The sequence below is a fragment of the Monodelphis domestica genome, chromosome 1 (genome assembly GCF_027887165.1).
Source record: "Monodelphis domestica isolate mMonDom1 chromosome 1, mMonDom1.pri, whole genome shotgun sequence".
Classification (NCBI taxonomy): Eukaryota; Metazoa; Chordata; class Mammalia; order Didelphimorphia; family Didelphidae; genus Monodelphis; species Monodelphis domestica.
Genome location: NC_077227.1, coordinates 183,649,262 through 183,676,404, shown reverse-complemented (window position 1 = coordinate 183,676,404; position 27,143 = coordinate 183,649,262).

Below are 27,143 nucleotides of genomic sequence, written 5' to 3'. Positions count from 1 at the left end.
AACTTACATTGATGAAATCACAGATTCATCCAAGTATCAAAGTACAAAATAGGTAATAGGGAATCACTGAGGATTCATAATCAGGGAAGGGAAGTAATGCCATATACTTTCAAATTTTTGAGGGTAGAGCTGAAAATTTACATTTAGAAAGGATGGATTTATTCCTGGAATAGCACAAGGCAAGGTTTTTTTTTAGATTAAACTTTTTATTGCCCTCTGCCTACCCCCCCCCCCCCAAATCCAACTGCCCAGCCAAATCCTGTAGAATGTAACTTCTTTAGGGAAAGGACCATTTGATTTTTTTTCCTTTGTATCTCCAGAGCCTAACACATTCCCTGGCACATTGTAGGTGCTTAATAAGTGCTTTTGATGGATTAAAAAGCACAGAAACCTGTATTTAAAAATAAGTTTTTGTCCTATAGTAGTTTTTCAGTCTCAGTTAGCTTTTATAATTTTCACTTTCCAAGAATAGTAATGAAATGAATGTGGTATTGAATGAATATGTAGCTTAATTGCCTACACAAAATTCTGCCTGAGTAAAATGCAAAGAATTCTGTGGTTCTAAATGAAAAAACCTACAAACATTTTTAAAAGCACAGCTCCTCTTTGCTAGAGTTAGGCTGGGCTATATTAATACACATACAGATAACTTAGATTTAGGATGGAATTATTCTTTCCAATTCTTTGTATAGCACTCATATAAATTGAGGTGCTCTGAAGACTAGTTAGTCCAGCCTAGTCTGATGTTCACAAATATGGATGGGCATAGGGCATGCACTACAGATCTGACATGTCTGACATTGCTAAATGATTGATGACTTTTAGTCATTCAGATTAGATTTCTCACTGTGGTAAGGAAGATTGGAAGGAAAGAAAGGATGTAGCTGTTTGTTTAGGAATGTGGTTCCCCCCCCCCCCCCCACCCTCAGCATCATCTAGCCTTTTGTCTATCTTAGGAGGAATGGACCATGCATGACCTTTGCAAATTGCTTCCCTAGACACTTTGAAGAAAGGAATTGGCCATGGCTAGGAAGAAGCTGTAGGTTCTGGGTTTGTGACAGGACATTAGAAGATAATAAGGGCTCAAAGTTCCACTGTCCCCAAATTGTTCATGCTTGTAATTCCCAGTGCAATTCATTCCTTTGGATTAAGTCATGCTTTGTATATTGTGGTGGAGATTCTTGTGTAGGTGCTGGATGGAATGATCTCTGAGGTTCCTTCCAATTCTATAATTTTCTAAGTCTGAACACTTTATTCAGTTCTGGGCACTTCATTTTGGGAAATATGTTGCTATGCATTATTAGCATGTTGTGGTAGAAAGAACACTGGGTTTGAAGTCAGAAAATCTGGGTTCAAATCTTTTCTTGACTAGTTCCATTTGTGTGGCAACAGATAACCATTTGTGTGACCAGGGTTTTCCATGTCTATAAAATGAAGGGTTTGATTGGGTGATTCTTCGAATCTCTTCAAACTCTTAATCTATTATTCTGTGAAAATATTGACCCTCACAAAATTCTTGTTTAAATGTTAATTCAGGAGTGCTATCATACTATCCAGGTTATTATTCACTGATCATAGTTATAAAAGTTTGAAGATAAATTTGTCTTTAGTTTCATAACTCTTTCCTTCCACTTACTACCTTCCCTTGCTGCTTTATCCACTCACTTTCCAATTAATTTATACTAAGGTGCAACTAATAACAGATGGAGGTGTCCCACCTCTTAGGTGAGACATTTTGCATTTTAGTAGATTCCTCTATCTTAAGATAAGGAAAAGGGACACATTGTCTGTGGCAGAAATTTCAAGCTCTATCAAGCAGATTGACAACATCTCTCTAGACAGTTCCCATATCTACAACTCCAGCCCAGATCTCTGCAATAATACATTTTTTCTTGGGTGTGTCTTCTCTATATTTCCTGACCTCTTCACCTAAGGCCAGACCTGAATAGATAACTATTTTGTGACAGTATAAACTCTGTATTCCCATCTCTATAATTCCTCCTTCATGATGCAAATAAAGAGAGAACTGACTTTGATTGACACCAAGTTTGGGAATCACAGTCAGATGAAGTACTTTATGAATTCATAACCCCTTACCTGTTAATTATTTTATGTCATAAAATAATTGATTAAGTCTCTGTTAATTCAAAATATACCAAAATTTAGAACAATAAGGAGTTGAATAAATAGAACTCTCAATTGTCATTTCAGTGAATAAACATTTATTACATTTATATCAGGTAGTGTGCTATTCTCTGTGTTCACCACAGTTCTTGAACCTTTCATAATAGTTTTTCCTTTACAATATTGCAGTAGTATAAATAATTTTTCTGGTCCTTTTTTATTTTATTTTAGTCAACATCAGATCATACATGTCTTCTGAGCTTTCTCCAAATCTGTCTTTTTTTTTAAATGGTGTAATAATATTCCTTTACATTCATATAGCACATTTTTGTTCAGTCCTTCCCCAATTGATGCAAATTGATGGGAAACCCCATCTTTATTTTTAGGTTTTTTGCTACCACAAAATATTACTAAAATAAGTTTTGTCCATGTGAATCTTTCCCCTTTACTTGAGCTCTTTGTGGTCTGAGTCTAATATATGTGGTTTCACATGGTCAAAGGTTATTCATGGTTCAGTGAATTTTAAGACAGTTCCATTGTTAGTAGAATGGCGAGCCACTTCACAGGTTTAGTACATTAGTGCCCTTATCCTCTTACAGCTTCTCCAACAATTATCATTTTGCTTCCCCCCTCATCTTTACCAACCTGATGGGTGTGAAGTGGGGCCTATTAATTATTATTTTAATGTTCATAGCTCTTATTATTAGAATTTAGGACATTTTAATATGATTGTTAATAGTTTGCCTTTTTTTTTTTGGTAATGGACTTTTAAAGATTCTTCTCATATAGTAATACTAATTCTTGATGTCTTAGATATCAAACTTTTACTGGGAATATCTCCTGCAAAGATTTCCCAGTTAACTATTTTCATTCTAATTCTATCTGCATTGCTTTTGTTGGTACAAAAATTTCCATTTTTTTAAGAAACAGAATCGTGCCTTTTGTCACCTGTGGGCCTTTCTAACCTTTGTTTTATATCTCCTTCTATGCTCTTTGAATTTGTTTGTTATGCAACTTTTTATATCCGGGTTATGTACCTATTTATGGAGATGTTGGTTCAAAAGTAATTTCTTCATGACACTGTTTTAAACCTTTCCCAGCAGCTTTGACAAATAGTAAATCTTTGTCCCAGTAGTTAAAGGGATTGGATTTACTAAATACTGGGTATGATTGCTTCCGGTTGTCAGATCTCTAATCTCTTCAACTGATCAATGTTCCTATTTTTTAAAAAATCAGTACCAATATAGAACAAGACCTGGTATGGCTAGGTCTCCCACCCTCTTAATTTTTTCAGGGGAGTCTAGAGCCAAGCATTCTGTCTGGTTCATAATAAGAGTTTGAGAAATGCTTATCAAATTATAATAAAGAAACTGTGTTACACAGTGGCAGAGAAAGAATTTGAACTTAGGTTCTCTGACTCCAAATTCAATACTCTTAGATCTATTTACAAGAAAAAAAAGGTGGGGGAAAGGAGAGAAATTCTAAGGTAAATCTCTACAGAGTTTCTCTTAAAATGACAAAGAAGAAGTACAATTCCACTATAATTCATTCCTTCTTTGCAGGCAGGGTATCAAGAGAGTTTAGAAAGTCATTTTAGCCTTATGCTAAGGGGCAAGAAGAATCTGCTAAATTTATGAAAGCTCCTTTCTATGGGGAGGGATTTTGAGACATTACCCTGAATGAATCCCATGCTCCTTTTTAATCCTTCCTTAAATATTAGTTAGGATTGACCATGATTCATAGATGAAAATAGAATCCTACCTCCTCACTCTTCCCATTGCCCCATTCCTGTTTCAAAGGTCATTTAGAATTATTTCATTAACACCATAACTAAGTGGCTCAGTGGATTGAGAGTCAGGCCTAGAGATGGGCAGTACTGGGTTCAAATATGAACTCAGACACCTCCTAGCTGTGTGATCCTGAACAAGTCACTTAACCCCTTTTGCCTAGTCCTTAACATTTTTCTGTCTTGGAACCAATACACATTGATTCCAAGATGGAAGGTAAGAGTTAAAAAAAAAAAAACAGTCCAAGTAGAGCAATCAGGAAGAAATTAACTAAGGAAGTTAAAACAGCTAGATGATAACATGTTCAGGTGGACCACACTCTAGATAGAGCTTACAAGAAACAAAATTAAATCATGTGCTGATTCTGTTTGGAGAAAAACAAACCTATATGACTCAAAGTAAATATTTATGATCTTTCTTGACCAGGATACTAACAGGCTCTAGAAAATTTATTAATATTTATTTAAAGAAGCAGATTTTTTTAAGGCAGTGTGTGAAGTGGAAAGGATACGAGTCTGGGAATTAGGGAATGTGAGTTTGAATCTCAGACTTGCAATTAAAAAGCATGTTCACCTCAGTAGACCTCTGTTTCCACATATGTAAGGTGAAGATGTTAGGCTAAATCATGTCTAAGTCTCTACCAGTTCAAAAATTCGAAAATTTGTGAAATGTCATTCACTGTCAAGGATAGTATAGGACAATGGATCAAGGTTGTTCTGAGCCTTAATTAGGCCTGCTTTTTCCATCTTATCCTTTTATGAAAAGCTGCCAATTGGAATTTGCAATGCAAGAGAAAGGCTTCCTACAATCATGGACAGGGACTTTCATTAGGCTATTTCATGGGTATAGGAAATGACAAGGTGCTAAAACTCTACCAACTTAGAGGGTACTTTATAGCTTCTAGTCTTATAGAATTAACCAGAGCATTGAGAGGTTAAATGATTTACCCAAGGTCATACAGCCTCTGTGTCAAAGGGAGAACTTGAACCCACACCTTCTTGACTTCAAGTCCATCTCTCTATCCACTAAACCATATGGCCTCTTGGTACAATGTAGCCTGAATGAATATGATTAATGGGTTCTATTTCCTCTACTGTGCATCCACTTAAAGGCAGAGCATCTTGTTTTCCTAACTACTTTGATTCTGATTGGCAAGTAGGAGCTGATTACAATTTGAAACTTCAGACAAATACTAGAAATAAGTGATGATCTTGAGTGGTATTGAAAGATCTGGTGATTTTAGTGGACTGCTAGTTCAATGTGAGTCATTAATTTGGTGGGGAAGCCAAGAAACCTAATTCAATTTTGAACTATATTAAGAAAGGCATTGTTTCCAGGAATAGGGGAAACACCATAATCCCACTGCCCTATTCAGACCTTATCTAGAGTATTATGTTCCATTCTAAGCATGACATTTTAAGAAGGGACATTGATAAACTGCAGAGATTCAGGAGAATGCATCAACTGGTCCCTCTCTAATGTAGTTTATAGTCTAGTAGAGGGATAAGATATCAGCATAACTTTTTGCTGTTGTTCTGGTTGAGTTGTCGTGTCTGACACTTAATGACCTTACTTGGGCTTTTCTTGGCAAAGATTAGTTTGCCATTTACTTTTCCAGTTCATTTTACAGGTGAGGAAACATAGGCAAAAAGGGTTACATTATTTGCCCAGGGTCACATAGCTAGGAAGTGTTTGAAGCCAGATATGAACTCAGGAAGACAAGTCTTCCTGTCTCTAGGCTTAGCACTCTATCCACTGTGCCACCTTTACTGTTATATGGTAATATAATACCACATTTGAGAATTTCTGAGAATCACAATTTTGAGAATCAGAAAAAAGGGAAAGGCAATTGAGTCCATGTCATATGAGAATCCATTGATGAAAATGGTAATGCTTAATCTTGAGTCTCATTTTCTTTTAGAATCTTCCCCAGTTTATTTAACTTTAGAACCTTCTCTCTGAGATACTTCCACTTTAGGCTATATCTATATCTATATCTATATCTATATCTATATCTATATCTATATCTATATCTATATCTATATCTATGTCTATGTCTATGTCTATGTCTATGTCTATCTCTATCTCTATCTCTATCTCTATCTCTATCTATCTCTATATATCCATATCCATATCTATATCCATATCCGTATCTATATCAATAACAATATCTATATCCATGTCAATATCAATATCTATATCATTAATAATATCTATATCCATATACATATCTATATCTATATCAATATCTATATCCATATCCATATCTATCTCTATATCCATATCCATAACAATATCTATATCTACATCCATATCAATACTTATATATAAATATCTATATCTATAGCCATATCCATACCTATATTCATATCTATATCAATAACAATATCTACATCCATGTCAATATCAATATCTATATCATTAATAATATCTATATACATATCTATATTTATATCAATATTGATATCCATATCCATATCTATCTCTATATCCACATACATATATATGTACATACATAAATGTAGATAGTTTGTTCATATGTTTGTATGTGATCTCTCCCATTAGACTAAGAAATCCTTGAGAGCAGGGACTACTTTTTGCCCTCCCCTTTTTTTGTATCTGTACTGCCAGCACATAGTAGGTAGCTAATCAAAACTTACTGTGGACAAATGATAGCTGTGTTCAAGTATTTATAGAACCATTATGTGGAAGAGAGATGGGACACATTCGTTTGGTCCCCAAGGGCAAAACAAGAAGCAATGGATAAAACTTAAAGAAGCCAATTGAGATTTGCTATCGGGAAACCATTCCTAAAAGTTAGAGTTGTCCAAAAGTAGAATGTGTTACTTTAAAGGTGGTAGATTCCTCCTCCATAGAGGCAGACTGAAAGAGTCAGAAGCTGGATAACCACCTTTGGGGGGCATACTGGAGTAGGGATTCCTTTCTGGTATGGATAGGACTAGATGGTCTCTAAGATCCCTTCTAACTCTCAGATTCTGTGATTTTGTGTAATGTCCTCAACCGTGCCTAGGATGGACTAAACATGTAGTTAAGTATTTAATACATGTCATGTCTGTGTTTCATTTTCATCAGATATAACCCCAAATTCATTGTTAGCTTTTTAAGTTTCTTCTTCATTCTCCTCCACCATTGTGTTTAAGCTGTCACATCTGGGAGAAAAAATGACAGGGATCCCCAGGGTGGGTCCCATACATAGCTCATGGAAAACACAAATATAATGAAGTCTGGGATCCGAAGTTTTGTTTTGGGTGGAGAGGGACTTTTTGCTTTGGGGGATTGAGGTAATGAAAGTTATTTCAATAACATAATCAGACAGTTGTGGACCCTTTGTGCCAAAATTAAGACTATTAGAACCTCACCCTGGGCCTTGTCTGCAAAATGCAAAGGTTAGAAACTGACACACTGAATATGTAAATTCCATTCCCTTTTCAACCATACAGAATTTAGGGTTTTTTTTTTCTCCTTGTGCTCATATTTTTGCCCTAAAAGGCAGAATTTTAATTTGATGTGGGAATTGCTCAGGGGCAAAAAGCATATCCAAAAACATACCTTTTTAAAAAAAAACAAAACTCTTCATGAAATATCTCCAAAGGAATAGAATAAGCACTTGTAAAACACTTGTTTTATGATAATAGTTTTTTATTTTTTCACAAAATTTTATTTCAACACTAGAATATAAAATAATACACAGAACAATAGTAGTTCCATGGTTTAATAGTGTTCAGGACTCTGCAAATGCAAATTTAAATTAAACCTGCAGGATAGGTGGCCTAGAGAATGGACTGTTAGATCTGTAGTCAAGAAGATCTATGTTCAGATCCCAACTTTGGCCCTTACCTAGCTTCATGAAGCTGGGTAAATCACTTAACCGTTCTTAGCTTCAACTTCCAGATCTGTAAAATGAGATTAGTTATAGTATTTATCTCACAAGGTTGTTATAAAGATTAAACAAGGGAACATATATAAAGTGTTTTGTTAACCTTAATGCTACATATTATTATAATGTGCAAGACCCTTGATGACCTACCTACATGTAGGATCAGGTATGATCCTTTTACTCCTGCAGCCTACAATGCAGTAAGGATATAAGATTTTAAGACAGATAGCTACAATATATTGCATGATAAGTTCATTTGAGAATCACGAAAAAGTTCAATGAGAAATCTGAAGAGGGACAGTCATAACGAACATCACATAACTAGGATGATAAAAGAGGGTTTCTTGGAGAATCATTTCCAAACAGAAAAATAAGGGAGGGCTCCCCGATGAGCTGGGTCTTAAGGAAGAGAAATTAGAAGGGAAAGAAGGGAAAGTAAGGAATTCCAAATGTAACTTGTGGCATAGGACCTCTCAAAGATTCATAAGGGCTCATGAGGATTGGATTTGATGCTAGAGATTTGTTTCTAAAAGGTTAGTTTCTGTCTGGCTCATTGTCCCTACTTAGGGTACTCTAGGAAAATCTCTAAATAAATTATGGATTAAAGAATCCCCAGCTCCTGCACCAACATGGAAGGTATTAAATGTCTATTGGATATTGTACAGGCTTTATTTTGTACAAATAAAATAGTCATGCTGCAAAATATTCACACAGAGAGATACATATAGTATATAGTATAGTAGTAGTTTCTCGGTAACCGAGGATGACAATTGTCTTTGTGCGCTTTCATCTGTGATGTAGATGAGTGTTCACAAAAACACTTGTGCGTGAAGGAGATTTAAGTGGAAAAGTCAATGCACAGAGACAGTCCCACTCTCTGGGCGTTGGAAGCCTGGGTCCAGTGGCACGAAAAATCATTACACCTGGAGACTTCCTCAGCTGCATTGGATGGTCGTGTTTGTTTTATGCTCCATCATGCCCTAAGCACTCCACAGTGCTTTGCTGCGTCGCCCTCTCAGCCGTTGAACCTTCTCATTGGTTTCTTCTGTCTGTTCGGCCAAAGCAGTCTTCATATGCTGGGTGAGCAAATACATGAAATATTCAAAAAGCCTATTAAAGATAGATACCTTCCTGAAGGGAAACATACTTCTGGAATAGGGTGAAGGGTGAAACACCCTGCTGAATAATCAATTCCCTTCTCATTGGACCTACAATTCTCCAAGAAACTCACAGTAACAGTGGGAAAGAGAGGCAAGACACAGTTCTACACCTCCTCTCCCATAAAGTGCTTCTAGTCCTCCAGCATAAGGATATTATATTGGTAATATTCTTTATGAGGTATCCTGTTGAGGAAAGTTTCTCCCTCTGTGAGGTGATTCTCAATCTCTTGACTTTCATAACTATCAAATCTGGTATTCCCTAAAAGGTAAACCTCAAGGCTGAGAAAAAAATCACTCTCAAAATCTCTCTTCACATGTCTACCAATGTCATGCATTTCTGCAGGAATTCTTTCTATTCACTTAATGCTTAGGAAGGTAAAAGTCCAAAATCAGGAGCTCTGGTTTCTGACCTGTGCTCAGAAGAGACAGAAAGGCAGAAAGTGTCAAAAATCTGAGATCCAAGAACCTCAGTCTAGCTGGATGGAGACAAGCATAAAAGCTTGCTCTATACTTAGTCTTTGCTGATATTGATAACTGTGAAATTCTACTACAGTTATTCAAAGTGCATATTAAATTTAACATGGCAAATATAATCACTGATCTGCCTGCTGATGTTCTCTTCTGAATTTCCTTTTGATTCTTAGTGAATTAAAAAAATTTAAATGTCTTTATTTTATTTTAATAATGGATTTTCATGTAAGTTTTCCAAAGTTGTGATTCATGTTGTCTCCCTTCCTTCTTCCCTCCCCCTTCCTGGAGTTGACAAACATTTCAAGCTGGGTTATACATGTATTATTGTGCAAAACACATTTCCATATTATTCATTTTTGAAAGTGAACAATCTTATAAAACCAATAATTTTATTAATCTTATAAAAACATATGTCCAAATAATTGATAAATTATATGTTTTCATCTGCATTTCTACTCCAACAGTTCTTTCTTGAGAAGTGGATATCATTTTTTTCCCACAAGTCTTTCAGAATTGTCCTGGATCATTATGGTATTGCTGTTGGTAGCAAGTATCACATTTTATCACCCCATGATATTGCAGTTATTGTGTATAATTCTCTCCTGGTCTACTTATTTTATTCTGCATCAGTTTACAAAGGCCTTTCCAGTTCTTTCTGAAATCATTTCATTTATCATGCCTTATAATACAATAGTATTCCATCACCATTACATACCACATTTTGTTCAGCCATTCCCCAAATGAGGGACAACCCTTTAGTTGCCAATTTTTTTGCCACCACAAAAAGTGCATCTATAAATATTTTTGTACCAACAGGTCCTTTCCCATTTTTCCTTAGTGAATTTTAAAAAAAATGTTTCATTGGCACTTTTCTTTTTGTTTCTTTTTTTTGCAACATCACTACTCATTCACTCCCCTGACAAAAATCTCCCCTCACTCACAAATTAAACCTTATTTGTAACGAATAAGTTTGGTCAAACAAAATCATATATTGGCCATGTCTCAAAATGTATGTCTCATTTCTGTACCTCTAGTTCATCATTTCTCAGCCAAGAGATATAATACATCCTTCATCACTGATGAATCTTTTGGAATCATAATTTATCAGTGCATTGATTAGAGTTCTTAAGGTTTTTTGGGAGTTATTTTCCCTTATATTATTTTAGTCATAGAAATTATTCTGATTGTTCTTACCCCAGTCTACAACATATATATATATATATGTATATATATATATATACACATGTACAACACATATGTATGTGTGTTTTCTAGTTTTCTCTGAATCTGCCCCCTTTTGCCATTTTTAAAATTTAAATTAATTGATTTGTTAAAGATGCCTTCTTGTTTGTTACATTGTTATATTAAAATACCTAGTTAACTCCCTCCTTTCTTTCCCTCCCCATTACAGAAGGCATAATTTTGACAAAGTTTACATGAGACCTCTATCCAAAAAATTCTATAGAAATTATTTCCCAACTTTCTGCTTTCCTTCTAATCTTAGTTACATTTGTTTTATTTCTTCAAAACCTTCTTAAGTTAATGTATTCAAATTTATCTATTTTCTATTTCACAATGTTTTCCATCTTTTTTATTTATCCATAAATTCTGTTCCTATCCATGAATCTGATAATTATGTTACCTGTTTTAATTTGCTTATGATATCTCCCTTTAGGGTCATGTATCCATTTTATCTTAACTTGGTAAGTGATTTAAGATATTGGTCTAAATCTAGTTTCTGCCAGACTGTTTTCCAGTTTTTCCAACAATTTTTATCAAATAGTGCATTCTCAGACCCAAAACTTGGATCTTTACTTTTATCAAATTCAAGGTTACTATAATCTTTTTAAAAAACCCATGCCTTCTGTCTTAGAATTGATGCTAAGTGATTTGTCCTGAGTCATATAGCTGGAAAGTGTCAGAGGTCACATTTGAACCTAAGAACTCTTGTCTCCAGGTCTATCATTCTATCCATCAAGCCCCCTAGTTGCCTCTTTACTCTAATATCTTAAAACTGTTGTATGCTTGTTCTGTTCCAATTATTCAATGTCATCAATTAAATTACCAAAAATTATTTTTTGAACTAGAAAAAATAATAAAATACATTTGGAATATCGAAGGAATTAACCTTTGTTACAGCACAACAATTTTCCATTACACTAATATGCCATTGTTTGGCCAGCCATTATTCTCTGATTTATGAGTATACACTTTGTTTCCAGTTCTTTGCTGCAAAAAAAGTGGTACTAGAAAGAGATTTATACATCAATCTTTTCCCTCTTCCTTTGACCTCTTTGGGAGTATATGCCAAGTAACAGTCAAATGAATGTGCTTCTTCTGAAAGCAGTCATTAATTGTTTCTGGTGAGTGTAGGGAAGAAAGATATGCCTTCTCCTTCTAGACCATGGATATCCAATCAGCTTTGCTTATGTCTGGATGTCCAAAGGAGAGAAAGAGAAAACTGATTAGTTCATTTTTATAGACCACAAGGAAGAGATAGTTCTTTAGACAAGAGTTTCCCTGACTCTGTTACCATTGTTTGGGGAAGCAAACCAATCACTAACCCCAAATCAGAGGGGTTCCATATGTCTTTTAGGCATATTCCTTCCCTCTATTAGTAGATGTCCCTCAGAAACCTCCATACCCAGAGATTGAAGGAACTTACCAAATTGATCAGGGATTTCCCTGATAAATAGTCCTACACATTCACAAATAATGAGAGTAAAAACACACGGGAGAGATCCTAGGGTACATATTCAAGGAATAGAAAATTATCCAGTTTGACTGGTGTATAAAAGACTAGTAGGAGAGAAATATAAGATAATGATGGAAAAGGTGACATTGTGGAAGACATCTAATGCCAAGCAGAAGTGTTTGATCATTACAATAGGGTGACAGTGAAGATTTCTGAATATAGCAATAGTGCATCAAGATTTTGCATAAGAAAAATTAGCCTTTGTTTTTTGGACTATTTCCAATTAACATTCACAATCCTCCTGAATAATAAAAAATAGTGTCTATCTAAGAGCACCTTATTTTCTTTCTCTTTTCTTTATTTTTATTCTTTGTTTATTTTTTAAATATTAAAGAACATGTTTATTTTCAATTAGCACAAATCTACCTTCTCTCTCTCCCAAACTAAACCATACTCCCTTTTGAAAATGAAAGAAAATAATATTTATTAAAAACATTGATAGTAAAAAAAAAAAAAGAATTTCTGCATTGGCTATGCCCAAAGGAAAAAAAAAATCTCATTCTACACTTTTGAGTTTCTCACCTCTTCATCAGGAGGTAGGTAACATGTTTCATCATTAGTTCTCTGGAAGTTTGGTTGGTCATTACATTGAGAGTTCCTGATTCTTTCAAAGTCTATGTCTCTACCAAATTGTTATCACTGTATAGATTATTTTCTGGGTTTTGTTCACCCTGCACTATTTCATATGTCTCCTGAAACCATCTCCTTAATTATTTCTTATAGCCCAATACTATTCCATCATATTTATAAGTCATAACTTGTTTAGTCATTTCCCAGTTGATGAATACTTCCTCAGGTTCCCATTCTTTGCCACCTCAAAGAGTTATAAGTATTTTTGTAAATCCTTAGAGTCTGTTTTGCTCAAAATGAATCTCTCCCTTAATCTATAGTCTCTTCATTTCCCAACCATTCTCTTTTCTCTACTATTTCCCTGTTGAGTGAAATATATTTCTATACCCAATTTGAGTGTATTCTTCTCTCTTTACCAATTCAGGTAAGAGTGAAATTCAAGTGGCAATTGTTCCTCTCTCACTCTTTCTCTTTCTTTGTATAGGTATCTATTTGTACATTTTGATTTTATGAGATAATTTCCCCTAATCTTCCTTTCCTTTTTCCTACTGTATTCCACTCCCTTTCTTTTTCCATTCTTCTCCTAATATCATCAAGACATTACAGTTATATTAAATGTAGCAGACCATATCCTGCTGGGGAAATTCAGAGCAAGTCATAGTGAGTCATTTTCCAACCTAAGTTGGAATAGGGAGAAGAAATGTCTGTGGAAATTAAGGACAGGGTCTGACCAGTAGTGTGTACCAGGACAAGAGAAAGTATCTGACCTCTACTTAGGCACCATAGGATATAAGAATAGGAGTTTTGTCATTCATTATCCAATTCTAGGTCATAAATCTAGGGAAGATAAAGGGGAGGACATATATTCAGGGATAGCAATGTTCCCCAGAACTTTCAAGCCTTGTCATATTAGACTCCTCTTTGGAGCTCTGATGATAAGTTTTAGGAAGTACATATGCAACATCTCCCCATATTTGATTGTAAGCAGTTTATTCTTATTTAATCCTTCATGATCTTCACTTAAGATTTTTTTTTTATGTTTTCCTTAACTCCTATATTTGAACTTCAAAGTTTCTATGTAGTACTGAGCTCAGGAATGCTTGGAAGTCTTCTACTTCTTTAAAGATCCATTTTCTCTCTTACAGGATTATATTAATTTTTTCTGGGTAAACTCTTCTTAGCTTAATTCTATAATTTTTGCCTTATGGAATATGCTATTGTAAACTTTTTGAGCCTTTACAATTCTGGCTGCCAATTGTTAAGGGATCCTGACTAGGGATCCTCAATATTTGAATTATTTCCAGACACTTTTAGTATTCTTCCTTTGTCCTGTGAGCACTGGATTTTTAGCTAAACTGGTTCTCAGAGTTTTTATTTTGGGATTTTCTTAAGGAAATGGCCTGTGAATCATTTATATTTCCACTTTGCCCTCTGATTCCAAGACATCTGGGTAGTTTTATTTTAATATTTTTTTAATTAAGATGTCCAGGGGATTTTTTGGTTTGTTGATCATAGTATTCATATAGTCTAACAAGTGTTAATTTTCCCTCCTTAATCTATTTTGCAGATCATTATTTTTTTGCTGTGAGATATCTTATATTTTCCCCATTTTTTAAACCTTTTGTCTTAGAATATTTGTTGTCTCATAGTTATTGGCCTCTATTATATACACTCAACTCCACAGAGAGCTTGTTGCTGTAACTGAGACTCCATTCTCCTCTTAGTGTTTGAGTCACTTTGTTGCTGCAAAGTTCTTCTTCTTTTGATATACCATCTATAACTGATTCCTATGCTGAGAAACCAAGTCATCCCTGGTGAAATTCCCCACTTTCATCTTCCCTGGACCTGTGACCTTAATTTGGATAATAAACAACAAGACCCCAGTGGGCACCTGATCTAATATCCCATGGTACCCAGATAGCAATCTGGAACCTCTTTTTGCACTGGGACACAGCTTCTTGCTGTGCTAGAATGCTCATTGAGATTTACTCCTGGCCAGATCCTGCCTCCAGTGCTCACAGATCTCTCTGTCTCCTTATGTTGATCTTGGCTGGAAAATGACTCATTATGACTTTATCTTGGATTTTCCTAGCAGGATTTGTTCTGATGCAACTAGATGACATTTTAGAGAGGAATTCACTACTTTTCTTCTGGCTCCTCCAGCATCTTGATTCTGCCATTAACAGGTTATCTCTTTGCTTTGATAAATACTTTCTCTCTTAAGAAACATATATTAATATTTACTGCACATAGAATTCTTTTGCAAGTCCCAAAAGGGGATATAGACTTTAGATATGCCACACAGTATATCCCTTCATGGAACTTACAGTCTAGTTGGTAGTTATCACATGTATACAAATAGTTATATCAAAATATTCTAACTGTTATATGCATTAGAGAAATACAGCTGCTATGTGAATTCCATGAAGGTTAATATCATTACCAGCTGTTGGGATCAGGGAACACTTCATTGATGGTGGGATCTGAGTTGGGAATTAAAGAGAAGTAGGAATTCAGGAAGCAAAAAGCATTTCTGGTATAGGAAACAGGCATGGAGACAGGAAAATGTGATAAAATGATGATCAAACAATATCTTTCATGTAAGTCTTCCCAGTTCTTTAAAAATAAATGTCAAATTCATTTTTATCACTTTTCTTAAGTCAGGAAGAAGGTAAATATTACTATCTTTCAGGCATAGAGAAACTGACCCACAAACCTGTCATTCTTTCTACTTTACTATACTGTTTACTTCTTAGGCTTCATAAACATTCACAAATAATACATAGATTCTCTCTCTCTCTCTCTCTCTCTCTCTCTCTCTCTCTCTCTCTCTCTCTCTCTCTCTCTCTCTCTCTCTTTCTCTCTCTTTCTCTCCCTCTCCTCCATTCCCTCCCCATGTTTCTCTCTCTTTCTCTCATTTCCTCCTTTCCCCTCTCACTTTTTCTTTTTTCTTTCTCACTCTTTCTCTCTCACTCTTTTTGTCTTTCTCCCACTCTCTTTTTCTATCTCACTTTTCTCCTCTCACTCTCCTCTCTCTCTCTCTCTCTCTCTCTCTCTATATATATATATATATATATATATACATATATATATGTATGTATCTAAGTATGTATAACTATTCTTATACATGAAAATGCTCACTTTACCCTACAGATGCTAAATTTGTTCTCATGCCTATATTTTGCTTATATGTATATGTGAGAATTAAAAACAATCTATTTTCCATGAACTAGTAACTTAAAAGTATTCCAACATGTGTAAATTAGTTACTGGATCTTATTAGAATAGGGAAGGAGCAAGGCACAATGGAAAGCAAGCTCAAGGTAGAGTAAATAAGCTTATTATTGGACAGTTGCCGCTGCTTTTTGTCTCCATAGATGAGAATAGAATCTATGACCTCTGAATTTGAAAATGATAGATAATGGCTAATAAATATTCATTAGCAAAAGGCTGTCAGGTTTGTAATAGAAAGAATGATGGTTTGGGTATCAGCAGATGAATTCAAATCCAGGCTATAATATTTACTAATGTGACAACATTGAGTGAATCACTTAACATCTCTGGGCTTTAGTTTCCTTATATATAAAATGAGGGCTTCAAATTGCTTCAGATTAATCCAAATTTTTGATACTTGGTAAATAGTGTAAGATATTTTTCTATACCTACTTTCTAGTTTTCCCAACATTTTTAAGTGAATTCTTATTCCAATAGCTAGAATCTTTACATTTCTCAAACATAAAGTTGCAATAATAATTTACTACTGTGTATTATGTCTACTCTGTTCCACTAATCTATCTTTCTATTTTTTTAGCCAGTACCAGATAATTTTGATAATTACTAGCTTATAATACAGTTTAAGATCTGGTCCCCTACTAATTCCTTTGATATTCTTGATCTTTTGTTCTTAAAATGAATTATTTTTCTAGGACAATTAAATAATTTTTCTGTAATTTAATTGTGATAGCATTTACCAAGATGAGGCCAAAATGGATACTTGTCCTAAAGAGAGATATCACAAACAAATTAGAAGAACATAGAACAGATGGGAAGTCCTGGGTTTAAATCTGGCCTCAGGCACTTCCTGTGTGACCTTGGGCAAGCCACTTAACTCCCATTGCTTAGCCCTTACCACTCTTCTGCCTTGGAACCAATATACACTGTTGATTCTAAAAAAGAAGGTAAGGACTAAAAAAAAAAAAGAATATGGAACATATTACTTTTCAGATTTAAGGATAGGTGAAGAATTTATGAACAAAAGAGGGAGAATGTTGTGAAATGTAAAATGGATAATTTTGAATATATTAACTTAAAAAGTTTTTGTGCAAATCAAACTAGTAGCCAAGATTAGAAGGAAAATGGAAAATTGGCGGGGAGGGGAGGAAATTTTATAGATAGTTTCTCAGATAAAGGTCTCACATTTAAAATATATAGAGATATTTTCAAATTTATAACAATCTGAGTTATCCCTCAATTGAAATATGGTCAAAGGATATGAACAGGCAATTTTTTTGAGAGAAGAAATCAAAGCTATGTATCATCATATAAAAATGCTCTAAATCATTATTGATTAAAAATGCAAATTAAAATTATTATGAGAAACATTTCACAACTATCATATTGGCTAAAATGACATAAGAAGAAAGTGAAAAATGTTGGAAGGGATGTGGAAAAATTGAAACACAAATATGCTGTTGGCTTAACTGTGAACTGATTCAATTATTTTGGAGATTAGTCTGAAAGTATGCCCATAGAGCTGTAAAACTATGTATACTGTTTGATCCAGCAGCCACCATGATGATCAAGGAAAAAGGAAAACAACTTATATATTCTAAAATATTTATAGCAGCTCTTTTTATGGGGGCAAACAACTGGAAATTGAAAGGATGTCCATCAATTGGGGAATGGTTAAACAAAGTATCCTTCATTATTATGATGTAATACTATAGTGCTATAAGAAACAATGAGCAGGCTGATGTTAGAAAAATGAGGATAGACTTGCAGAAAATAATGAATAAAACAAGCAAAACAAGAAAATGTCACATACAACAAGCACAATATTGTTTGAAGAATAACTGTGAAGATCTTCCTTCAGAGAAAAAACTGATAAATGGAAGTATGAATGGAATAGCTTTACATGTATTATCTGTCTGTCTGTCTATCTATCTATCTATCTATCTATCTATCTATCTATCTATCTATCTAAATTACTTATCTATGTCAAATGGTAGCCTTCTCGTGTGTGGGCTTGGGAGTGGGGGAGACAACTCTGAACTTAAAATATAACAAAAAAATTTAAACACTTAATATTTGATTAATGAAACATGCTTTTTGATTTATGTTGCAAATAGCTTGCCAAATATTTTCATAGTAAAAGTGTTCTATGTATAAGGCCCACAAACTGGCCATGTTTAGATATTCTCTAACTGCCCTTGATTTCAGATGGTAAATTTGTAGATTTTGGCAACTAAACAAATTAAACAAAGACAATAGGAAACTAAAGAAATATATATTTTAAAATTTATGATGTTTTCCAAACTTTTCAAAAATCATGGAGGGCAAAGCAATGTAAATGTAGCTCTTTAGAAACATATTATAAGGTTAATACAACGGTTAAGTTTAAGCATGAAAAATCATCAGAATAAAATTGTAAAGTTTCTTAACTGCTTTGTAATTTAGAGAAGGGCTATACAACCCTTTATCTTTGTCAGTGACAGCTTACTTTGATCTTCAGCCCTTTCCATCACAATCCTGGGAAGGCATTTGCTTCTCTAACCCTCCCCACCCCAGTCCTGGGCAGGAGCATTTGGTGACAGTAGCAGCAATAGCAGCAGCTGTTGGGTCCCTCCCACTGTTTTGCTTCTCTGTTTTACTTTCTCTCTCTCTTGCTGTATCTTCTTCTTTTGGTCCTACTTCTCTAAAAAGAGATTCTTGTGCAGTTATACTTGGATTAGATGACCTCACAATTCAGACTCTATGATTCTGTAATTTCTAAAAATACCTTTTAGTTCAAAGTCCTCTAATATTATTATGTATAATACTGTTCTTTTTTTTTTTTAACCCTTACCTTACATCTTAGAATCAATTTAATGAATTGGTTCCAAGGGCTAGGCAATGGGGGGGTTAAGTGACTTGTCCAAGGTCACACAGCTAGGAAGTGTCTGAGGTCATATTTGAACCCAGGACCTCTTGTCTCCTGGCCTGGCTCTCCATCCTTTGAGCCACCTAGTTTCCTCTTATAATAATGTTCTTATTCAGCTTCAGAGAATCATATTCTCAAAATTTTAGATTTGGAAGGGGCTTTATCCATAACTTAAACAATAGTTCTATCCACAATGGTTTCCCTCTCCCTTCCCCAGTATTGTAGGTTTTGAGCTAAAAGGGAGCTTAGGGGTCTTGTGGTCTATATCCCTCATTTTACAGGTAAGGAAATAGGCTCAGGTTAAAAGATTTGCCCAGGGTCATACCCTATAACAATTCATTCACACACATTAACAGTCACACAAAGATACACATATATCTATATACATGTGTTTATATATATATTTATATTTACATAAACACATCTTAGTATTGAAAGGCAATGTGGTATGGAAGCTGTCCTAAAAGCCACAAAGACCTAGGTTGAATTTCTATCTTTGACACATGCTGGCTGTGTGAGTCTCATCAAATCTGTTAATCTCTCAGAGCCTTAGACATCTCTAAAATTATACTGAAGAGAAGGGGCTGACCTGTATGGGTAAAGGGAGTTTCCTTCCATGAGAGATTCCAATAAAAATCACAGGATTAGTCTTTGTGTCATTTAGGGTACACGAAACACTTAATAAACACGATTGCTTGTGAGTCTCACAATAAGTCTGTGAGAGGGAATCTAAAGTAGACCTTCATTTTATTAGCAAAAAATAAACACAAAAAACCTTCTGAAATTCTTGTAGACCAGAGAGCATCCCAATTAGACTGACCTTCTCAAGAAGGTTTTGACTGACTTTTATTGTGTCCCCAACATTTAACACAATGCCTGGCACATAGTAGGCACTTTACAAATAATCACTAACTAGCTAGTGAAAGCCACAAGTTCATGCCATATCAGAATTAGTTGAAGGACTTCAGCATGTTTAACTGAAAGAAGAGAATACTCAGGTCTGTTAAGAGTGCCTTGGATGACTTCTCTTGGTGTCCCTCCATGTGGAAAAGCTGGGAAGCCTGCTTCAGAGAGTGGCAGAATGACATATAAGGACAGTGCCTTGGAGAAACTATGGAGTATGGATAAACATTCTGTAACTGGTTCCAGTTGGCTAACCATGTGGTAAATAGAAGGCTCTTTTATTGACTGAGAAGGCATTCGAAAGGCTTTAGTCAGCTTCTGCCATCTTTCCTCACTTTAGGACTCTTGGGGGTGGGAGTCTCAGTGACTCCTTTACTCACAGTGTTCTGTGATAGACAAGGCTGTAAAGGGAGAAGCCTTGGGTACTTCTTCTCAGAGGCCATGTAGAGCCATGAAAGCATCTTGGTCTGTGGCTTTTGCATTTGTATTTTTCTTTTCTAGATGAACAGAGTGGAGTTTTTAATCTTGTGAGTTTTAAAAGGATAAGAAGCTCCCTCAGCATCTCAGAATTCCATAGTTTGGGTTTGTAGTTAATACAGCATTGGTGTCCAAGGGCAAAGAGTGACCTGACACTCAGGCCCATCAATAGCTAAAATAAAGACTTAGCCAGCAGTCAGAGCCACATTTAGAATTAAACTTGGTGAGACCAATGCTATATAGAAATTCTGAAAAGAAGGAGTATGTCCCCATGATATTAGAAATGTTTGTACATTTATTATTGCTGTAACTTCAAAGTAAATATCTTTTTAATAAAAACTAATTGATGTCAAGTAGTTAAATGGAATTAGATTGCTATTCACGACCATGAATAACAGGGAGAACAAAACCAGTGGGAACTTGAGTCAAAGGTGGTACAGAAATATTTGTTCAGTTGGTTTTCAGTTGTGTCTGACTTCATGACCTCATTTAGAGTTTTCTTGGCAAAGATATTGGACTGGTTTGCCATTTTCTTCTCTAGCTTATTTTACAGATAAAGAAACTGAGGCAAATAGAATTATGGATTTCCCCAAGGTCACACAGATTTGAATTCAGGAGAATGAGTCTTTTTGACTTCAGGCCTGGCACTGTACCCACTACATCACCTAATTACCCCAGAAGAGAAGAGGTACTCACACATCCCTCAAAGAACATTGGAACTGGGTGCAGCTGGGTAGCTCAGTGGATTGAGAGTCAGGCCAGGTACAGAAGGTCCTAGGTTCAAATCTGGCCTCAGACATTTCCCAGATGTTTGACCCTGGGCAAGTCACTTAACCCCCATTGCCTAACCCTTACCACTCTTCTGCCTTGGAATCAATACATAGTATTGATTCCAAGGCAGAAAGTAAGGGTTAAAAAAAAAAAAGAACACTGGAGCCCTGAAGGTAAGATGTGGCTGGCCCCACTCTGGGAGAAAAAATTAGAATATTATTCAGTATTCTAAAATATGGCAACCTTAAATGAATACAAATCATCAGATATGATTTGTTTAGGAGAGACTACAATATGACAATTATTTTTGTATTGCTGGAAACGATTCCTCTCAATGCATTCCTAAATCACATTAGTTTTTTTAACTTCCATATCACCCTGTTGACTTCTGTTGAGCTTGAAGTCCAAAATGATCACCAGATAATTTTCAGACTTCTCTCATCTTGTAATTATAAAATTGAATTTTTGAACTCATATGTAAGATTTTACATTTATGCCTATTAAATTCCATCTTACTAGTTTCTATAAGTGTTTTAGCCTGATATTTTTGGATCCTGCCATCCAGTGTTTTAATTTTTCCTTTTAGCTTTATGATATCTGTGGTTTTGATGTGGACACCATTTATACTTTTATCCAAGTTACTTATAAAAGTGTACAAATCCATGTCCTCCAATTGGGGAATGGCTGAACAATTTGTGGTGTATGTTGGTGATAGAATACTATTGTGCTCAAAGGAATGATAAAGTGGAGGAATTCCATGTGAACTGGATCGACCTTCAGGAAGTGATGCAGAGTGAAAGGAGCAGAACCAGGAGAACATTGTACACAGAGACTGATACACTGTGGTACAATTAAAAGTAATGGACTTCTCTACTAGCAGCAATGCAATGATCCAGGACAATTCTGAGGGACTTATGAGAAAGAACACTATCCACATTCAGAGGAAGAACTGTGGGAGTAGAAACACAGACGAAAAGCAACTGCTTGATCACATGGGTCGATGGGGATATATGATTGGGGATATAGACTAACCGATCACCCTAGTGCAATTATTATCAATAATATGGAAATGGGTCTTGTTCAATGACACATGTCATTGAACTAGTAGAATTGTGCATCAACTATGGGAGGGGATTGGTGGGAGGGGAGGAAAAGAACACAAATTTTGAAACCATGGAAAAATATTCTAAATTAATAAATTAAATAAAATTAAATATTTAAAATGTGAAAAAATAAATAAACGGGTACAAATCCAGACACAGACTCCTGAGATGCTCTGATAAAGACCTCCTTCTAAGCTGGAACTGTTAGTGATTGTACTTTAGGTCTGGTTATTTAACTAAAGTTGAATTCATCTAGGTGTAGTAGCCAGGTGGTATAGTAAATAGAGTGTTGAACTTGGAGTCCGGAAAACCTAACCTCAGACACTTACTAGTTGAGTGACCCTGGGCAAGTCACTTAACCCTGTTTGTCTTAGTTTCCTCATTTATAAAATTGAAATAAAAATAGCACTTACCTTTCAGATAATATGTAAAATTCTTTGCAAACTTAAACGGCTATATAAATGCTAGCTATTGTTACTCTTCCCTGTTTGGAAAATCAATCTAACATTTGCCTCCTTACCACCTTTGTGGTACCTCCCATACCTAATCTTTTATATATTATTGACAGTAGTTCTGTAATCATATCCATTATTTTTTTTTACTCTCAGAATAGACAATAACTCATCTAGTCCTTATAACATGAATTCATTAAGGGCAGTTAAGTACTCTTATTATCCTCTTATTTATCTTGATTATCAGCTATCTATTAGCTATTTTTATCTTCTTTTTAGTCCAAAATTCATTCTCATTGGCAATAAAATAGAAGCAAAAAAATAATAATCAAGCTATACAACTTTTTCTGTTATTTGCTCACATTGTTTTATCTATACCAAGCAAATTTCATCCTTTCTGATTCAAATATTAATTTAAAAACCCACTTCTTCTCTAGGACAGAAGGGCAAGGGCTAGGCAAATGGGAGTTAAGTGAATTAACAGGGTCACATAGCTAGAAAGTGCCTAAGGTCAGGTTTGAACTCAGGTCCTCCAGTTTCAGGCTTATCCACTGTGCCACTTAGCTGCCCTGTTTTTATTTTTCTTTATCTTTCATAAATTTTATATTAAACAGTGGGAAAAGATGCAAAGATAGGTTACTTTATTATAGGACATTACTGATATGACAATATTATATGTTAAGCACAATCTGTATTTTTGTAATATCTATGTGGAAAGAAAAATTCAGAAAAATAATAACTAGCCTAAATGTATGACATACAGTGAATACTCTAGTTGTATTCTTCCAAGTAAGGCTGACTGTATTTTTCTTTCAAGTCCCTGCTTTTGAGAAATTAGGAGTATCCTCTAATGTTATTGACCTCCATTCTAGTGTTGTTCCTTCCTTCCCCCTCCCCCCCAAGATTCATATCCAAATGTAGCATTGTTGCTTGATAACCCTTCTTACTTCTGGTTGGGGTCTTGGAGATTCCTTCTCCTTCCTAGGGGCATGTTTGTGTTGGGTTGGCTGCAAAATCAACCCTTCACACATGTGCCCATTGCAAGTGGTAGTTTTTGACCTTTCAAAACTTATACGGTCACAAGTTCTATTCTCCTTCAGCTAAACTAAAGAACAAATGTGGAGGCCAAAAAAACCAAGGCTTGTATTCATGGATTACATATCAGCCTTGGATGTGTAAGCCCACAGGTCCCTTCCTTTATAGTAGCATGTCTCAACTGCTATTGAATACCACCAGAGAAACTAAAATTGATAGAAGGGATGAGATCAACTAATAGCTTTTGAATGAACTACCAGCTGTGGCTATCTAGCTAGATCCAATCCAAGAGGCTCCTTTTTAGGTTAGTGGAACAGAACTAGTTCTAGAATGTCTACAAATATGTCAAGATTCATATTGGATGTATATCAGCTAAGTACTCTGTACATTCCTCTAAGTAAGGTATGGGCTTTTTCATTAGTTTTCTGTTACACAAGAAAAGCTTGTCTTTAAGTAGGCCTCCAAGGTTTTTAACTCATTCCCTCCTATTACCTATTTCAGGTCTTGATACTTCTTTCCTTTCTTATCTGGAGGTCTTTGTGTTCAAGTTTCCTGGAAGCAAACTTTTCTTTAGTTTTGTTCCATCTTCTCTATTTTGGCAATATCTGAAGCAGTTTTCCTCCATGATGATCACTGATGATGAGATTGCTTTTTCTACCTGTATCTTATAGAGATTCCATGATCTGAGGTGAGAAGCTTCTCTGATCTCACGTCTCCATACTTACCAGAGTATGAGCTCTCTTGTCTTGTTCTAGATCACTAGTTGTTTAATTAAGTCCAGCTGGCCAAATCCAGCTGAAGGGTTGGTTTTGTATGGCCCTTGAACTAAGAATGATTTTTACATTTTAAAATAAAATTTTATTGTATTTTTAAAATTAAAAAAAAAACATTCTTACCTCAGAGGCTATACAAAAACAGGTGGCAAGCTAGATTTAGCCCTTTCTTAGTTTACTGACCTAGGTTCTAGATCCCCACTTACTGGCAGATCTGAGCTGGCACTGTGGGGGGACCTTACTTTAGAGACCCTTAAATATCCGGAATCTTTTCCATCCCAGGGTAAGGTATCATTGACAAATTCTTAGAACCCATCTCCTTGGGTAATGAAGTCCCCAATCTACATGTTTCTTATAATAGTTAACTCAATGCGGTTTTAGACATATCATAGTATAAACATATTTTTTCACTTCTCTCAGTAACTAAGATCATTTCCCTACAAGCTAGGCAAAGAAAATAAAAAAGGGGGGAGTGAGCAACCTGTTAAAGTGAGAAGACAGGAAACTAAGAACTGTTAAAAGACCATTGGATTTGGCGAGGAGGCAGTTATTTCAGAAAGTTAAGGGAGGTGGTGATGAATGATAAGGAAGTGGAGGCAGTAAGTATAGAAAACTCCTTTGAGGAGCTATGCTGGGAAAGGAAGGAGATAGGATTATAGTTGGAAAGAGAGAAGGACCAAGATTTTTTTTTTTAAGATAAAGAAGAATTGTATATATTTAAAGTCAGAGGTTCCTTCCAGTTTTGAATAGAAAGACTGGAGGTGATAGAAAAGGAAGAGATAAGTGTGGGATCAAGTTTCCTCAAGAGAAGTGATACCCAGAGCAAAGAAAAGGGCAAATAAGTTGACTTTAATAAAATTCTCATTCATGAATGAACTGGACCACAACATTAAAAAGAAAAATATTGTAGCATTCATTAAGAAAGCAAAATATATACATAGCTACATATATGTGTGTGTCTCAATTAGGAACAAGAACCAGACCTGTGATTTCATTGGTATTTGGAAATTCTAGGGCATTAAACTCCTCTTGTCCCTGAAGGTTGGCAAGTTCTCTAAAATCTTAGAGAATTACCTAGAGCACTGTAAGATTCAGTTACTTATTCAGGGTTACAGAGGCAGGACTTGAACTTAGATTTTCCTAACTCCAAGGCCATCATGCTGCCCACCAAGTAATGCTGTCTCTCATATAAAAAACAAATATACTTATATATAACAAGTATATGTGATATCTATATATATATATGTTACATATCCTATATTTATATAAACACAATTTATCTCCTGAGATAAATTTTTTTTTGCCCTTTTTAAAGTGTTAAATAAATGCCAGATATTCTAAAATGCTATTCAGGTGTAGCCCAAGTCTATCACAGTAGAAAGATTGGTGACATTCTGTCTGCTGCCCAAGCACCACCTTGGCTAAGTTTGGAGAGGTTCAACAGAGAGGTGACAATGAATTTTCTCAGCTAGTGTAAATTTAGTTGGGGGAAATGGGGGATGGTGGCAGATGTAAACACTGGTACAAGTTTGCTTAGAAAAGGAAAAACCGACCCTCCAAAAGTCTACTTGTATTGTGCTGGACATCTTTCCTCAAACTCAAGGAAGAATCAGGAGTGCTTGAAGACAGGAAACAGATGCCATAGCAGAGGGCCCCTGAAGTTGTGGCTTAGACAAGGCAAAGGAGTCAAGTAGGGTACTAGCACCATGTTATCTCCTTGAAGCAAAGTTCTCATTTGGTTAGGGCAACACGTTTTCCACTTAAAACAATTCTTCAACACTACCTGCTCAATTGTAGAGATGTGATTTTCCTTAGTGGAAGGAGGCACCATATCATTAAAATCAAGAAAGAAATGGGAAAGAAATGCCTTGCACCCTAGGTTTAAGTCCTGCTACTGCTATTTACTAACCCCGAAAATTCGGGCAAATCACTTCAAGTCTTTTTCCTCTTTTGTAAAATAAGGAAGGTGGATTAGATGATCTCTAAGGTTCCTCCATTTTTTTTCCAGTCTCCAACATCTTACAATTCGAAGGAATCCATTGGGTAGCAAAAAAATGCTCAGTCTTCACACTACAGAATTTTAAATAGAGCTCCAATTTTTTTTTAAGTTTTCTGCTAGTCATTTACATTACATACAATTCCTTTCAGTAACAAATGCAGAGGTTAACACTGGATAAAATTGTAGCCAGACAATTACTTGTTATCAAGTAACCCTTTTTTGGTAGGTTTGGGCTGGTCCTTCTAGTTTAATAGCCTCTGGCTGTTAGTAGCGGATTTCCTTGTTGTCTCCAACTCCTCCAGTCTCCAAGGTTCAACCGCTTTCCCCTTCTTAAGCACTGTAAAAAAGGTGCAGCCAACACCGGAGCCATTTCCCTTATAAGGGTAACATAAATACCATACCATCCTCTCCCCCCCCCCCCCCCGCCCCCAAACCGCTAACTCTATGGTTAGCTCCGCACCTCTGGGAGAGCGGGTTCTGAATGTGTGGCATATGTGTGTTTAGAGGCCTGGGAGGGATGGGGGTGGGTTTATCGTCCTGAGGGAACTTGGCTTTTATCTACGCCGTTCACATAAGAGGCTATCACCTCCCTCGGTCTACTTGCCAGGTTCCAGCATCCACAAAAATAAACCAACAGTAGGAGCCAGACACTCTGTTCCGAATATCCAGACAGCCAGACACAATGTGGCCTGAACTGAGCCCAGACAGTGCCGGCTAGCGAACTCC